We start from the raw sequence: 17,015 nt of genomic DNA on the forward strand, positions 1-17,015 counted from the left end.
TTATATTCAAAGCATCTCATGATACCAGTTTTACTTACAAAGAGAAGTGACATAAATTCTACCTAAACTGAAAATCTGATTTTAGTGCTAATTAATTTGTAAAATCAATTTCCCTATCAATGTTTAGTGAACGGACCATTTTCTAGTCCTTCTGATTGACAGCCCTCTCTCATATCCATGTGCCATAAATATATAATTCTGTTTCTTGCGTCTCTGTTCTGTCACCCTTTTCTAATTCAATTTTATATCATTCCACACAGTTCTAAATATTTGGATCTTTATACTAAATTGATACATTTTAAATTGGAATTGCTTCTCCTTATCTCTCTCCTATCAGAAATTCCTTTATTATTTCTGGTCTTCTGTTATGCCAAATTAATTTGCAATAAATTTATCAAGTTGAAAAAAAGAATAGTCTGTTTATGATTAGGGTAAAAATAAATCTATATCTCAACTTAGAGGTAATTATCTTTTAATATTTTAATCAACAACTGTAAGTATTTATAAAATTTTTAGTGTCTTTCAATAAAATCATATGACTTTCATTAAAAGTTCTGATAGGATTTTTATTACATTTATTTATAATATATTTTGAAACTATTCATGTTTTTAAATTATATATTCTAATTGTTTCTCACAGGTATATAAAACCCATTTGAATTTTATATTTTAACCCTGTGTGTTTCAAATTTGTTTAAATATTAATTAAAATAATTTGCCTTGTAAATTGAGTTACATTTATGTGTATAAGAAACCAGTTGGAAACACTGATTTTTATTTTGCGTTTCTAATGAATTTTATTTCTTTTCTTTTCTTGTCAGTTCTTAAATCAACCAACTTTAAATAAAAAGATTGGTAAGACTTTTTTATCATTCTGGAAATTGAAGACTAGTATTTTTAAAATATTGATATAATTTTAAAATGCATTTTATTTTTTGGCTTTATTTTCTGTTATAGATTCATGGTTTTTAAAGACTACTTAGAAAATAAATATTCTTATGGATAATTTAGTGGTGATAATTTGTACAACCATAACCAAGATATTGACATTGATTAAATATACTGATTTCACTGAACTTTTCATAGTTTACATGTGCTGAGTTATTTGCATGTGCATTTGTTTAACTTCACGTAATTTTAAAACATATGCAGCTTTTGCTATCCATCCCCACACTGAAGATGTACGATATTATCCATCACCACCCTCAGAATGATCCCCTTCCTTGCCTTCTCTGCCACATTTACTAGTGTGTCTGGGTTCCATCCACTCTTTGACCAGCATGGATAAAGCTGCACTGAACATTTCCATATAGGTGTTTTATGAAAATTGATTTTCAACTCTCTATGCCAAGTATTGAAGAACAAATATTGACTTGCAATTTCATGTTTAATTTGACAAGAAACTGCCTAATGGTGTCAACAACAGACTGGCAGTTCCATTCTATCTTCCCATCAGCCGTGTTGGAGCGATCATTTCCTGTTCAGGTAACTGCAGTAGTTGCTCTTGCACTGCTAGGGAAATTAAACATGATTAATGGCTACCCTGAAATTGTCCTGTTGAGAAAAGCACAAACCCATGGAAGAGAAAGTCTTGGAACATACACATCCTGTGGTGAAAGTTAGACGCTAAGGAGCACAGAGGTACCACGATGTGTATGAACAAGCAAGCACGGCTCCAGATGCCATCTCATTTCGCGGGTCAGAGATGAGAACATGGCAGAGACCCTACCAAATTCTTGACTCAACATATTGTGACCAAAATAACATGAGAAATTTGAACCACTAAGTTTTAGGATTACCTTGACAGAGAGGGTATGCACACATAGAAAAACAGATGTAAAAATTAAGTAAATGTTTATTGTAATTATTTGCAAGGGTTTCCCTTTTATATTAATACCTTTGCTATCACTGGGAGGCACCTATAAATATTTAAAAACCAAATTTAAAAGTAAACAAAACCATAATTTTATGAAATAAAAATAGGATTAAGAAGCATGAATATGAGCAATTATACTGGATCTCTATTAGGTATGCAGATTCTTGCCACATACCTCAGTAATAAAGCTAAAATTTAGTGAAATAGAACTGAAATTGAAAAAAGAATTATATGTTTTGAGATGAAAACTCACCCCAACCGTAGAAAATTGCATATATATATTTCTCCTCATAGTGTAATATTTCACACACCTTTTTCTATAGTAACCAAAATATGTTGAACATTTTGAAATTATTATTGTAATTGTCACTCATTTTCCTACAAGTTTAGGTATAACTGAATTTAATAAAAACATTTAGTTTTGGATGTATTCCTAATATTTTCTCTATATTGGGTTTTCGTGACAGCATATCAAGTTACAACTTGAAAGAACGCAAGGAGGCAATAGAAAATATGCCGTTGTTCAATTTAAAACTCTTCTTCCACCGTTAACTTTTGCAGCCAGTTGTTTTCTTTTCCTCTCCGTCTTTCCATTCCCCATGCTTTTATGTGTATACTTTAATTACAGTATACACAGAGTTTAAATCATTTCACTTCTCTCCACTTGCCCTTATATTTTTCTTTGACTGTGGCACATTTTATTACATTTAAAAAAATCCTCCACCAGAAATAAATTTACTTCCATTTGATACCCTTGATTATCTACTGGTTTCCTCTTTGCCCCAGTCATTTATTGAAAATGAATGTAGCGGGCTTATCACAGACATGGACACAAGCACTGACTGAGTGATGCTGAAAAACAGAAAAATACCTTCAGGCTCCAATAGGATCTTACAAGGGGAATGGCTTTAAACAAATGTTTTCTTCCTTAAATATGCTATTGTAATTGTGTTAACTGGCTAATGTGCTTGCTAAGTGTGTTCTATTTTCATCATCTGTTGATTCAATACATATTTATTATTACTCTGTCCTACTATAACCACCTTTGACTGGAATGGAATGGAATTATTAGAGGGATGATTTTGAATGGGGACATCCTTTTTCCTTTTTGCATTACAGGAGGTTGATTTGTTAAATTTGAATTGCTGGAGCTTCCTTTGTGAGGCTTTTTATCTTTTCTAATCTTCAAGCTATATGGTAACCAAAATGAGACACAAGGTAAAAAAAAAAAAGCACTGAAATAACTATTGACTGAAAATACCCTAAATATTTCCTGCAGAATTTTTTTCATTTTTGCCATGCTTACTACATTTTCCAACTATTACCACCATTTTCTTTTCTACTTCAATCTGACCACACAAATTGCACCATCCTGAAATATTCAAGACAACTATGTTTCTCAGTACTTATTTCTCTGCTCACATGGGCCTATAATTAATTCATATTTATTTTGTGAATGTGAGAAAGAGATCTAAGCAATGCAGTTATTTGGCCATTATTTATTTGCTTCTTTATATCTGTAATCTTAATTTTGAGTAAGTATGATTTACTTAGCTTAGACATCATGTTAAGGTATATCAAGATGCATGAATAAAACTAAGTTCCCATTGTTATTCATATTCAAATCCAAATGAATCTCTAAAGTGTAATGTGTTAATATATGCTTTGAGTACATTTTGTACAGAATGTGTCTTATTGTGCTGTGTTTTTGGTACTGATGATTGGATTTAAGGCCTCCTACATACTAGGTAAATGCTATAGGGCAGATCTAAGCACTCAGCCATTTTTTAAATTTTTCAGTCTTTTAAATTGGTCCCTCTAAGTTGCCCAAACTGGGCTTGAACTTGAGAATCTACTGGCTAAGCCCACAGGGTAATTGGGATTACAAGCATGTCCTTCATGCCTGGATTATAGTAAAATATTTCTAAAGTATACATGTAATTCAAAGAAAATGCATTATGCCTTTACTAAATAGGATGTCAAGAAATGAGGTATGTGTCTCTATTTGCATGAGAAAGACAGGAGAGAGAAATAAGTAATTGAGATGAATCACTTTTCCCATAGGTTATCCAATCTGATGAATGTTAAAATCATACAAAAATCTATGTAATTTCATTCATTCTGTTATAAGCAGCACCCCACAGTAATATTCAGAAGTGGAAGTGAGATGCTACCATGACAGATATTTTATTACCTACATATTTTAATTTCTCAAATGATGAAATGTATCAAAACATTCCCCAGCCCAATGAGACTTGTAAAACACAAAAACTGCTTTGAGAAGAGTAAATTAGGGACTTTCAAAAAAATTTTCAAATCACAGTATTTTAGTATCTAATCTTGAGCTTCTATGAATTAAACCTTGGTTATAATTATATTGCCTTTAGGGTCCCCTTAAATTTACTACCTTACTTGTTTCATTAATTGCATTTCACACTAATTTTAAACTGTAGCAGCACACACCTGTAATCTCAGCGCTCTGGGGGCTGAGGCAGGAGAATCAAAAATGGAAGCTCAGGCGGGGCAACTTAGCGATTTAGCAATACCTCATCTTACAGTAAAATAAAATTTTAAATAGAACAGGGAATGGAGCTTAGTATGAAGACACTGAGTTCAATCCCTTGTACTGGAGAAAAAGGAAATAAAAGTGAAAATATTATTTTGTGTATTCACATCCTTAATGGGCAGCTTGTTTTAAATTAATAAAAAGGATAAATATTATCCTTTACTATTATAAAATAAAGGATACTAGTACATATCTTCATTCTAATGCACAATTTCAGTTATTTTGTCACTAATAATATTTTGTTGTAATGACAATGGATAGTTATTGTCTAAAATAATTTTATGCATACTGTGTATATGTGTGTGCTTTCAACTCTCTTTTAGAGGATATTAAAAATATTTGATGGGGGGCTGGGGATTTAGCTCAGCGGCAAAGCGCCTGCCTGGCAAGCGCAAGGTCGTGAGTTCAGTTCCCGGTACTGAAGAAAAAAACCAAAAAAAACAAAAAAACAAAACAAAAAAAATAAAAATATTTGATGGTTCAGTTTCAAAAAAAATGATCACAACTACTAGTTTCTCTTCATGTTTATTCTTATGTAGAATTATTCTTAAAAATACATGATCATTCAAACATAAACACATAAATTTTTGTATACAAGATTAAAACCCCTTAAGTATTAAAAAAAAATCCAAAAATTAAAAAAAAAATAACAAACTTAGAACTTATGCCCAGTGGCTCCCGTCTCCTGGTATTCATATTGTCATATAATCTTTTTCCTTTGAAGAATATACTGGACTTGGTTTTCATAAATAAACTACGGCAAAGCGATGACCTAGACTTTCACAGTCCAAGTTGAAAAAAAATGGGACTAGTCATCCGCTTGCAGGTTTCCTCTGCATCCCTCTCCCAGTGTCTGATGCAGGCGGTAGCTGTGGCACTAGCTGCACTATGGAGATGACCCTTCCCTTACTGCAAGAAACCAGGGAAGCAGCGAGGCCTCCATCAAACAGCCAAGGAGAAACCAAAGCCCTTGGTTCAAATTCAAGGAGCTCAAGAATGAAAACAAGCTTGTGCATGAGATGGGAAGCAAATTCATCTCCAAGTGAAACTTAAGAAGGCTGTACAGTAGTTACCTTCCACCTACACTGGAGCCTCTTGAGTGATTCAGACCAGTAATTCCAGTATGGCCACTGTACAGTAATGTTTGTTGCTGAAAGCCACTAAATTTTCCTATACCTTGTTACACAGAAATATTTAATGGAGTAGCGTAAGTGTGTACCCTAAACGCTCACCTGAGATCTATCATGCTTAGTAACACTTGGGAAAAAAGGTAAAAATTAATTCTAAGAATCTCAATGGTAGTGAGGGTCTTTATTGACTATAAGATTTTAGTACACAATGATAGAAAGTAGAATATCATTTGGTCAAAGAGAACCTGTACAATGTTCCCAAGTGTACCTAAAGTAAGATCACTTCTCTTTTAAGAGGTTAGCTTAGTACCAAGACCTAGTGTTTAATTATCAAAACAAATACACAGACTACTTAATAATCAGCAAATTTCTTATTTAAAGAGCTTTTCACCTAAGCAGGGGTCTCATTGCCTATAATTCCAGCACTCTAGAAGGCTGAGACAAGAAGATTTAAAGTTTGAGTCCAGACTGGGAAATTCATTGTCACCCTGTCTCAAAATTTAAAGGAAAAAAAAGGCTGGGGTTAAAGCTCTGGGTTCAATCCTTTGTACTGCCAAAAGGGGAAACATGCTTCCATGTATGTTATTAATATGTCTTGCAACCAAATAAACTATGTGCAAAAACAACCAGTAATATATACAAAATATGTATGTAAATAAAAACATCTGTGTTATTTCTACTGTTGAAAGAACAAAATAAAATCTTTGACAAGAAAACTCCCCATTAGAATCTGCCATACCGAAACCTCAGAAGATTGTCAATATTTGAATTGTGAGTTTTTACTGGAGTCATAATATAGTTTTATTTTTCTAATTATTTTTATCAGTACATTTTTGACATCCATAATGATCATATTTATTCCAGGGAATTTGTACCTTTGCATAATATATCTTCTTTCTTCTTTTTCCCCTTTCCTTGCCCTTCCCTTCAGTCATTCTTCTCCTTTCCATTTAGAGAACTTTCTTTCTGTTGTTTTCCTTCCATTCTTTTCTTTTATTTTTTATCCCTATTCCTCCCTCCCTGTTCCTCTTCCAGTTTGAACATTTTCTTCCAACAGAATATGCACATACAACACAGAATTGCTCCTTCAAAATAAATACTTTTGTTGTATCTGATTTTACTGTTGCTACCTTTAAAAAACACACACACATTTAAATCTTTAAATGAAAATACCTTACAGCATCTAGTATTTACAGTGTTTTAGGTGGTATTATAAATGGTGTATTGGAGCTGGGGATTTAGCTCACCGGCAAAGCGCCTACCTGGCAAGCGCAAGGTCGTGAGTTCGGTTTCTGGTACCGGAGAAAAACCAAAAAAAAAAAAAAAAGATAAATGGTGTATTAATATAAATGCATTCAATTGTCTATTATTGCTAAGGTGCTATCATTATGTCTTCTATAGAGAAGAAATGACATATACCTGAGTCAAGACTGTCCATATGTTATGTAGCAGAGCTGGAATTTTTCTCATGCTCTCTAGTGCTATTCTGTGAATACTGGATTGCCAAGATATTATGTGTTTTTGAACAATTTAAGGACAAAATTTAAATATATTATCATTAATAGCAACTTTTTATTTTAGAAATTGCTTTTCTTAATTGGAAAGAGCCAAACGTCATTTAAAAGTATATCTCACAAAATGCATTGAATATTTGTGCTTGGTAACATTGGAGCAATTCAAAAAGTCAGTTTTAGCCATGAGAATTGAGATGAATTTTTATATGGCCTATAAATGACTCTTACAAAAACTCTAAAGGAAGCAAAATAAAAAAATATTAAGAATAGCAATTATAGATGAAACGATCTTACATTTTAACAAAAAAACTAGTGCTTAAATTCACTTTCAATTAGACATATTTGTTAAGATCTAGAATTTCTTAAAACTTTTTTGAATGTTTATTTGCTTAATTACTGGAATATCCTACACACTGTAAGAACATTTCCTTGACAAACTAAATTTTAAGAAAATGTACAACTGAAAATACGATTTTAGCATACAAAAGTAAAATGAATTAAATTTATACATATGATTAATAAGGCAATAAAAACTCTTGAAGATACTTAACCAAGTCATTCTTTGCGATAAGTATCAGTGAATAGTAAGAAGAAAGAGTGAGATTGATTCTGTCAGAATTGATCTCCCTGTAAGAAAAAGTGGCTGATATACCCAGCATTATCATTTAAGAAATTTTAGTAGAGGAATTATTAAAGACTTAGGGACTGAAGAAAGCAATAGTGGTTGGGAAGCTGAAGTGGGAAGATTTTATTACTCCCTCGACTAGGAGGGTAAGAGGATTTAAGAATCATCTTATCTTGTTAGGTACTCTCTGAGAAGAGTATGGAGCTGGAGCTGGGGACTTAGTTAAGGAATGCAGAGTTAGAGAAATAAATAATTTAATACTTTCCCCATCACCCACCTCCTGATGCTTGGTGATTGTTTTCCAAAATTGATCATTAAGGCCAATTTCAAGAAGTCAGCGATAAGGTGCTCTGCTCATACTGAACAAAGATTCAACACCAAGAATAGATCACGGTTGACATGAGTAGAAGCTCACACAGGAGATCCTTAGTATTTTGTTAAATTTAAATTTATGCATTCTAACATGGTTGCCATACAGTTACATTTAATATTCATACAACTGGGGCGATTTCTATGATACTCTTTAGAATGACTTACAAAAATAATCTCCATAATTTCCCCTCTCATCTCTTTCCTTGCATTCCCTCAAATCTAGAATTGCACAAATTTTTTTTTTATGATTTGCTCTTGTTAGCAGTGTCTTGTGTATTTCTACTTCAAAGACAATTTCAACATTGGCCTGACTGATCTTTCAGTCAGATTATAAAACTTGACTCCATATCATCCCCATTCTAAGTTGTAACTTTTATGATTACAAGTTTTTTCACTGTATTTGTTTTAATGTCAGTAGGTGTACTGGTTGATTGATTACCAGTAAAACCCTGACTGATACAGTAGGGTCTGTAGTAATATAATCTCTTACCTTCTTGACCATGATATTTTATATATTATCTTTTTGTTTCATGAATACTTAGTACAATGTAATATTATTTATGAAAACTGTTTCCAAAAAATAACTTTTGGTTCCACTTTCCATTCTAATCTTCATTATGATTTCCACTCTAATTGTCATTATGTCCTGTCTTTTGCATGCTCTTGGCCAGACAAGAGCTTTGGGATGGACCCTTGGGCTAGTGGTCACCAAGTCATACTCAAAACTCACCTGCTATTTGCTTTTTAATAAGAAAGTTTTACTGTATGTTAATTATGCCCATTTGTTCATGAATCTTCTATGTCTTCTTTTAAACTCTCATGACAGAGTTGAGAGCTTGGGAATGAAGATATAAGACCTGACCAAAACTATGTAATATTTAGTCATTTACCTAAACAATGGCTAATACTTGACTTTGGTGTTTGCTTTGGGGCATTTCTTCTTTTCACTGCTGATCTATACCCAGTAAATATTTGTATGAGTATATTAACTATTATTCAGCTCAAAGTTAGTTTTTAGTTTCCATGAACTTCCTTTGCAAATTCATATTTAACTTAGAAATAAGTTTATTTAATTTCATATGTGTGGATTATTCCAGAGGTGCTACCAATTTTTAATTTAATTCTACTATCAGAAAATATAATTTGTGTGCCTTAAATCATTTTAAATTTACTGAGGCTTGTTTTATGTTTCAAAGTGTTGTGCATACTTAGAAATTTTCTTTCTGCACTTGAATTCCTATCTGTTGTTCCATATAGAAAATACAGTACAATACTCAATAAGGTCCATTTTATTTATACTGTTGTCCAAGTCTACTCTATATCTGTTAATTTGCTGACTGTCCTGTCAGTTATTAAGAAATGAGTGTTTGTTGATTGTGCAATTATGTGTTTCTACTGTAGTTGAATCAGGTTGTTCTGTATAGTTTTTTAAAAAGGCATGTTATTAGGGGCACAAATTTTTAAGATTGTCATGACCTTTTGATTACTTGATGATTTATCACTATAATGTGACTGTGGAATTTTTTTTCACTTTGAAAATTTCTTTACATTTAAATTTAGTTATTTTATTTTGCTACGTTTTGCATCATTTTTATTATATTTAAAGTAAATGTCATTTTTATTTGAAGATGTAAAACACTTAAACATAAGGAAATGGTGTGTTTTTCTCTCTAGTAGCACTTCCATTGTTTACATTTCATTTAATGTTAACAAGTCTGATAGCAAAACTTTTTAAATTGTCCTTCCTTTGTTAAAGAATGTCTTTGTTCTCTTTTTCTAACCAAAGTTTCTTTTTCTCCCCGCTCCCTGTTACATGTACTTCTGAGTTAGCAGTCTCATATATCAGCAGTTTGAAAATGTCACTGCACTCTCTTTTGCTCTCGGTAGCTTCTTTTCAAAAATTGCAGTTTAAATCATTAATACACATTAGAGAATGTACTGGTTTGTGGGGGATATTTTCAAAGTTTCTTTGGCTTCACTAAACAGCTAATTGCAATGTGTACACCCATGTTATTGTTTGAACAACTTTCTTTGACATTCAGCTAGCTTTAATCTGTAAATTGTGACTTTAACCAAATTTAGGAAGGTTAGCCAAATTTGGCTCAACATTTGATTTTTTTTGTCTCCATCACTTTCTCCTCTTTATATATGATTTCAAAGACACAAATACAATAGATTTAAAATTGTTTTGTTAGCCCACAAAAGCTTCATTCCTGTAGCTTGTTCATGTGTTATTTCCCTGATCTCCCTTTTGCATGATTTCTATTTATCTTGCTTCAGTCTCACAGACCCACTATCTGTGAACCTTGTTCTGATATGACCCTTACTTAGGGATTTTTAAAAAATAGATATTTTGCTTCAGGGCTGTCAAATTACCATTTGTGCATTTAGTTTCTTACTCTGCTGAAATGTCTATCTTCCCATTTATCTCAAGATTGTTTACCTTAAGAAACACATTTATTATATATGTTTTACATCTTCATTTATAACTGACATCTGAGGTTTGGAAGGATGGGATTTGTACCAGGTAGTTGTCTCACCTCTTACACAAATATTTGGCAATCAGGATTTTCTTGTCTCACATGTATTACTGCAGTTAAGTGATTACAGTTAATATGACTGATATTGAAACAAGTTGTGCCCAAATCTGACATTATGTGCTTCTCGAAATGAGGACATGGTGACATTTCTGTTCTATTCCTGCCAAAAACACAATTTAAATTTACATCTGAGTAAATATCAATTGAACTGAAATTGACAGTCACTCTGCTTCAGAATTTGCTGTTTTTCAAACATGTAAAGATCGAAAAGATAAATGGTAAGTGACATATTTTTCCAGATTAAACACTTCTTTTGCATATGTAAGTGATAATTTTCATAAGTACAAATATGACATTCAGTTTTTAATCTATCAGTATGTTATTGCTGTCTTTAATATTCACTTCTTACTTTTCACACTTCTTTAACTTGTTATCTGTAACAGTTTTATACAATTCCTTTACATTTGTGTTTTTTAAACAAATTTTTTTATTGCAAATAAACATCTAAATTAATTTCTCTACCCATTTTCTTTTAAAGAGAAGGAAAATCACCAGGCTCAGGGGATGCCCATTCAAGAAGTGACATGATTAAAAGTGAAGATATAAATGGGTCACTCACAATTTTATTAACTTATAAAGATGTTGAATTTAGCTACTACAAGCACAGTCATTATACCCTATTTTGTGAGAGAAGGGGATATAGGCATAACTAACTTCATAGAGATCCCATTAGACAACTGGAGTTAGAACAAGTTTTTCAGGAATCAATGAGCAAAGCCAGCTTTTTCTTCAAAATCAAAATGCAGAACAAATAGAGAAATTCCAGTAATTTATATAGATTAGAGATGTTAAAGGTTACATTGATTCTGAAGTATAAAAGAGGAAGACACTATAAAATTAATTTTCTTATGAAGAGCATTATATTTTTGTCTTATTTTAAACTTTTCAATTTAGGATGCATCATTTACATTTTGTTTTGCATTTATATTAAGTGTATCAGAACTTTTTGTTAACTCTAAAAATGAAATTTATTAATTAATATTTATAGAACTATGATTAAAATAGTATTTATTATCAGAGCTAATTAATTTAATTGGATTAGCTACCATCTGCTTTCTTCTTGGAATTTCTCCCAACTTTTTTTATTTCTTATTTTTTGGTGCTTCATAATTTGTAAAATGTACTTGCTTATATCCTTGTTATAATTTCTATAACTTCAATGTGATCTTTTGCAAATGGAATGATTATATAAGACCAGTCTGCCAATTTCAACCAAAACTTATTTATGTACATAATGTTATTTTTCTTAAAGATACAACAATTCGTTTGCAAAGAAGCAGAAAGGTAGACTGTAGTGGTATTTATGAAGTGTTTCCGGTTTTCTTTTGTAAAGACACTACCACCTTCAACTGTAGGCTGCCTAACAATCAAAAATGGAATATTATATTACAATTAACAATGTGTTCATTTAGTGTATTATTCTACAAAAATAAAGATAAATGGCACATAAAAGATACCTAACGTATGCCAAGTAATTTGTTGCTGAATTCATGATATTGAGTCTAATATTACTTATAAAACCTGTCAATTCATTTATATAGTTAATTGACATAGAAAATACTACATTTCTTTCATCAAATTGTTTTCATCCATATCTCACGTACTTCAGTTTTCCATTGGGACAGTGGGGCAGAGTGTGAGACAGTTAAAAGTAAGACAGCAATGGAGACCTGTGCTAAAGAAAGGCAAGCAAAGGGGAAAGAATAGGTCAATGAACACTCTTCAAAAGTCCTTATGTGTCCAGTGGCTCCCAACAACTTTATTGATCTGTTATCCTTCAGTATGGGTTTAAGGTAAGAAAGCAGTTAACGTTCTAATAGCCGTAACAATGTTTTATATGCAATGCAGGATTTAAGAGAAAATCTTAAGGATTAAATAAAACATTTTGGCAAATTTGTGTTTAATTTTTCATCTCTATTAAAAAATTACTAAAATAGTAATTGACCCAAAAAACTTAATGCAGTGGTGAGAAAAAAATGTTTATTGATTTTGAGGGTGACAAGGTCTTCATTGTGAGAGGTTCATCCCTTCTTCTTAGCCAGAAGCGCAAGGTAACAGAATGAAGTTTAGAGACATTTGCCATCCAGGTATCCTGGCACATGACTATAATGCCACTTGGGGAGGTTGAAGTGGAGGCTCCAAAATTTGACTCTAACCCAGCCAATTTAGCAACATAATGAGATCCAGACTCAAAAATAAAAAAAAAAAATTACCAAATATTAAACGTGCTCTGAATGTAGATCAATGTGAGTGTCCTGGGTTTAATCCCCAGTGTAACCCCAAACAAAACTATGCTTCCAGGGTGATCAGTAGGACAGAAATGTATAATTATGCAAGGGCTTTCATTAGATGTGCTTACAGGATCAGAGGCAGGTGAGTGCACAATAAGAAGATGGAAGCCAGGGAAGAAGAGAGATTAAGAAGATAGCACCAGTCTAAGGTCAAAGGTCTGCAAGCTCACTGCAGAGACCCCAGTGTAAGACTGCACTGGAAGTTGAAAGAAATAGGAACTGATATCCAAAGGCTACAGCAAATATGTGAACTGTCACACAACGGGGATACCTCCTTCTTTCTCTTTTTTATTCTGTCCAGGCTATATGCCTATCTGGGGGTGAGTCTCCCCTGCCCCCCTCAGTTTTCTAGCCTACATAATGGTCATACACTGATGTACTCACAGTTGTGCAAATTCGGGACTGAACAGCAAACTCTTACCTGGATACCTGCCTGGAGGATTGCAGCAGCTGATAAACCTCGCAGAGTAGAAAGCAAGAGGGATGAAAAAGCAGGCCCCTTTTGGCCTGATGAGATTGTACTAGGGTAGGTACGCTGTCAATGTGTAAGAATTTCTGGGGGCTTGGAAGGCAAGAAACAGAGGCAGAGCTGTCTCTGCCTTCCAACAAATTATACAAGTCTCTCCTTGAATACGCACATCATTTGGGTTATGGGTCAGTACTTCCAGTTTCTCACAATTCCCGAAGCAGACAAAAAATTTCTCTTCTTTGAAAGAAAAACAACTATGGGGAAGAACAGAGAGTATGTAGTCTGATGTACCTCCTACTTTGAGATTCCATTTTACCCCACAAAGAATAGTCATTATAAAGGAATCAAATAATAACAAATATCAGCAAGGCTGTTGGGGAAAAGGAACACTTCTACATTTTGGTGGGAAGGTAAACTAGTAAATTACTACAGAAATCAATGTGGATATAGTTCAAAAGACTGAAACCAGAAATTCACGTTGTCTCAGCTCTTCCCCTTCTAGGTATCTTCCACAAAGAGTTAAGGACACCATATTACAGTGATACACACAAACCTGTGTTTATAGAACATCATTCATAATAACTACATTTCAGAAATGACCTAAAATGATGTCTTTTAAGTACATGAAATGTCATATATCAATAATATTTATAGTAAAATTTTGCAAAACCTCTGAACAAGAACTATTCAGTACTGAAAAAATTTTTTGTGCCTTCTTAACTAATGAAGCTAACTATAGTGCTAAATGCCCATAATCCCAGCACTTTGGGAGTCTATGGCAGGAGAATCTCAAACTTATCTAAACTCTGAGGAACTGAGCAAACAGCAGCCTATGTGCACCAGCAGATGAATAAAGACAGCGTAGTGCTTACACACGGTGGAGTACTACTCTGCCATAAAGAAAGGTAAACTGGTGTCATTTGTAGGAAGATGGATATATTTTGAGACCATGATGTTAAGAGAAATAAATCAGAAACACAAACATAAATATTGCATCATTTATCTTGAGTGAGAAACACAGCGTAAAGATAAAGAGCAAAAGAAAAGATAGATGATAGGAGGTAGGGAGAGAGATCTCAAATGGGAAGGGGATCAAGAGATATAAGAGGGAGGGAGGGAGAGAATGAAAAGGGGATGAAAACTGAAATTAAAATGTGTTATGTACATGGACCAGCTCCACACAGGAATGTAAACACTGTGCACTGCAAGTATGTAGTGATAAAAGAAGAAAGTAAAAAAGACAAGATCAAAGTAATAATTGTTCCCCACCCCTGTCCTGCACATATACAGGATGATGCTCTAAGTATGTATGCTTGTTGAAATGATGAAAACATCTAAAAATCTTTTTAATGACAACATGCATTCATGCATCCTTTTTACTTATGAATATTGGAGTTATTTTGAATTGTTTGATGTGCTAGGCAGAAATCAATACTCAGTCACTACAGTTTTTGCTAGACTTGATCATATATAATCCACCCACTTATTCACAGAACTGTTCACAGGCTATAATCTTACCAACACTGGAAATACCTGATTTCCAAAGCTACAAACCCTATGAGTGAAATAAAATGTGACTGCAGTTTGTTCTCCATGTTTTACTGGGAAAAATTTAAATAAACATAAATGTAATGAAAAACTCCAGTGAAGATCTATACACCCATCTGTACATTCAAAAGTTATTTTGCCATATCTTTTTCAAAAGTTCTGAACCATTTTAAAGTTATTAGCTAGTGTCATAAAATTTCACAAATAAATACTTCAGTGTGCCTCTTTTACAAACCAAAATATTTATTTCCCTAGTCATGGTATCATTAAAAAAAGAAAATGAACAAGATATCCAGGATATTATTAATTTTAACTCTTTATTCAAAGTATCAATTCTCTAAAAAATAATGCTGCATAGTTATTTAATTCTGATAAAAATCCAAAATCCTCATAATATATTCAGTTATACCTCTTTCAGTCTCTTTTATGTAGACAAATTCTTTTATTAATTTTTAATAGCATTATATCTTTGAAAGATCTTTCCTGTTTTCCTACAAAATATCCCAAACTAGACTTCTCTGCTTTCTTCGGATACTATTTCTTGTTTCTTTAAGCTTTTATTCCTGTGAACTAAAAGTTAAATCTTAAAGTTTATTTAGATTCAAAACAAGTATTTTTTTTTGCATAGATATTTTATGGGTGATGATCTCTATTTTGCAACACATCGGAAATATACTATAGTTTACCATTATTAGTTCTGCTAGGATTAATTCCACTAACGTCGAAAACTTTTTAAAAAATTGATACATTATTTCACTTTGAATATATTGAGAAGTATGAGGACTTACCTTGGCATTAAGCAAATATTTTCCCCCCTAGATTTTGACCTTATTTGTTTTTGTGTTCATTTGTAATCCTTCCCTGAATATTGCATTCAAGCATACAATTCCTTCTATATTTGGTAGCAGGTATTTTTCCATTTTAGACCTGTCTCCTAGAATTAAAGATAATTTAGATTGTCTTAAAAGGCAAGAACATTATTGACAAATGTCTTTGTCAAATATCAAAGAAAAAAATGTAATCATTGTCTCTAGTGGACATTTGGGAGTTTTGTGTGTCTGTTTATATATGTGGGAAATCATATTACTGTTGATGAATTTCTTCTGGAGGATTATAGACTCTTGTCGTGTAGTATTCATATGGAGCATCTTACTTGCTATGGTCAATGAAGTATAAACATCTTGCTTTGCTTCCCCTCAGTTGAACTACTTAGCAAAGCTCTCAATCCAACCTATTCTTTTGGGATGGCTCACTAATAAGTGCCATGTGTTTTTACAATATGTAATGAGTATTTTGGGTAATCTGGCTTATGATGAATAACTAGTATAGACTAATGCATATTACCTTTTAAATTTCATTTTAAATTTTATTTAGAGGGTGTGTCCTTATGTTTTATAAATTATGAACATAAGTTGAACACATTTTTATTAGTCAAACAAAAGATAAGAGTGCAAGAGACATTTGGACAGGAAGAATGAAACATACTATATAAAACATCACTGAAAGACCAAAGAAAAGAAAAATTAAAACTGACCACACAATTTGTATATGAAAGTACAAAAACTTTGAAACGATGTTTGCTGCAATAAGGTATTCTACACAGGAAACTGGGATAAAGGAAAAGAGGACTGTGGGTACAGAGCACAGTTCTATGCATGTTTTCCATGAAGTTGAAAAAAGAAATTGTAGCTAGGCAAAGTCTTGTCCAAGGGGAGTTTTCTGTTTTTGTTGTTGTTTAGAAATTAAAACAATATTGTTCACTCTGTCAGTATCAGGTATGTAAAATTTTCTTTGGGGTTTGATTTGATTTTTCTTACCCTAAAAGTTGAAGAAAGCAAAGCATGTTTAAAGTTTGTAAAGTATAATTGCTATGGCAGGAAAACAACAACAAAAAACATATAGAAATGTCAAAAAGAACTAACTGAAAGAAAATTTATATTAACCGACCTTTAACATCTTAGAATTCTAAATCTTATATATCAATATTAATTAAAACCATTTTCTGAGGGAAAAACTGAAGGAAA

Source organism: Chinchilla lanigera, unplaced genomic scaffold, assembly GCF_000276665.1.
Source record: "Chinchilla lanigera isolate Chin_1 unplaced genomic scaffold, ChiLan1.0 scaffold00027, whole genome shotgun sequence".
Taxonomy (NCBI): domain Eukaryota; kingdom Metazoa; phylum Chordata; class Mammalia; order Rodentia; family Chinchillidae; genus Chinchilla; species Chinchilla lanigera.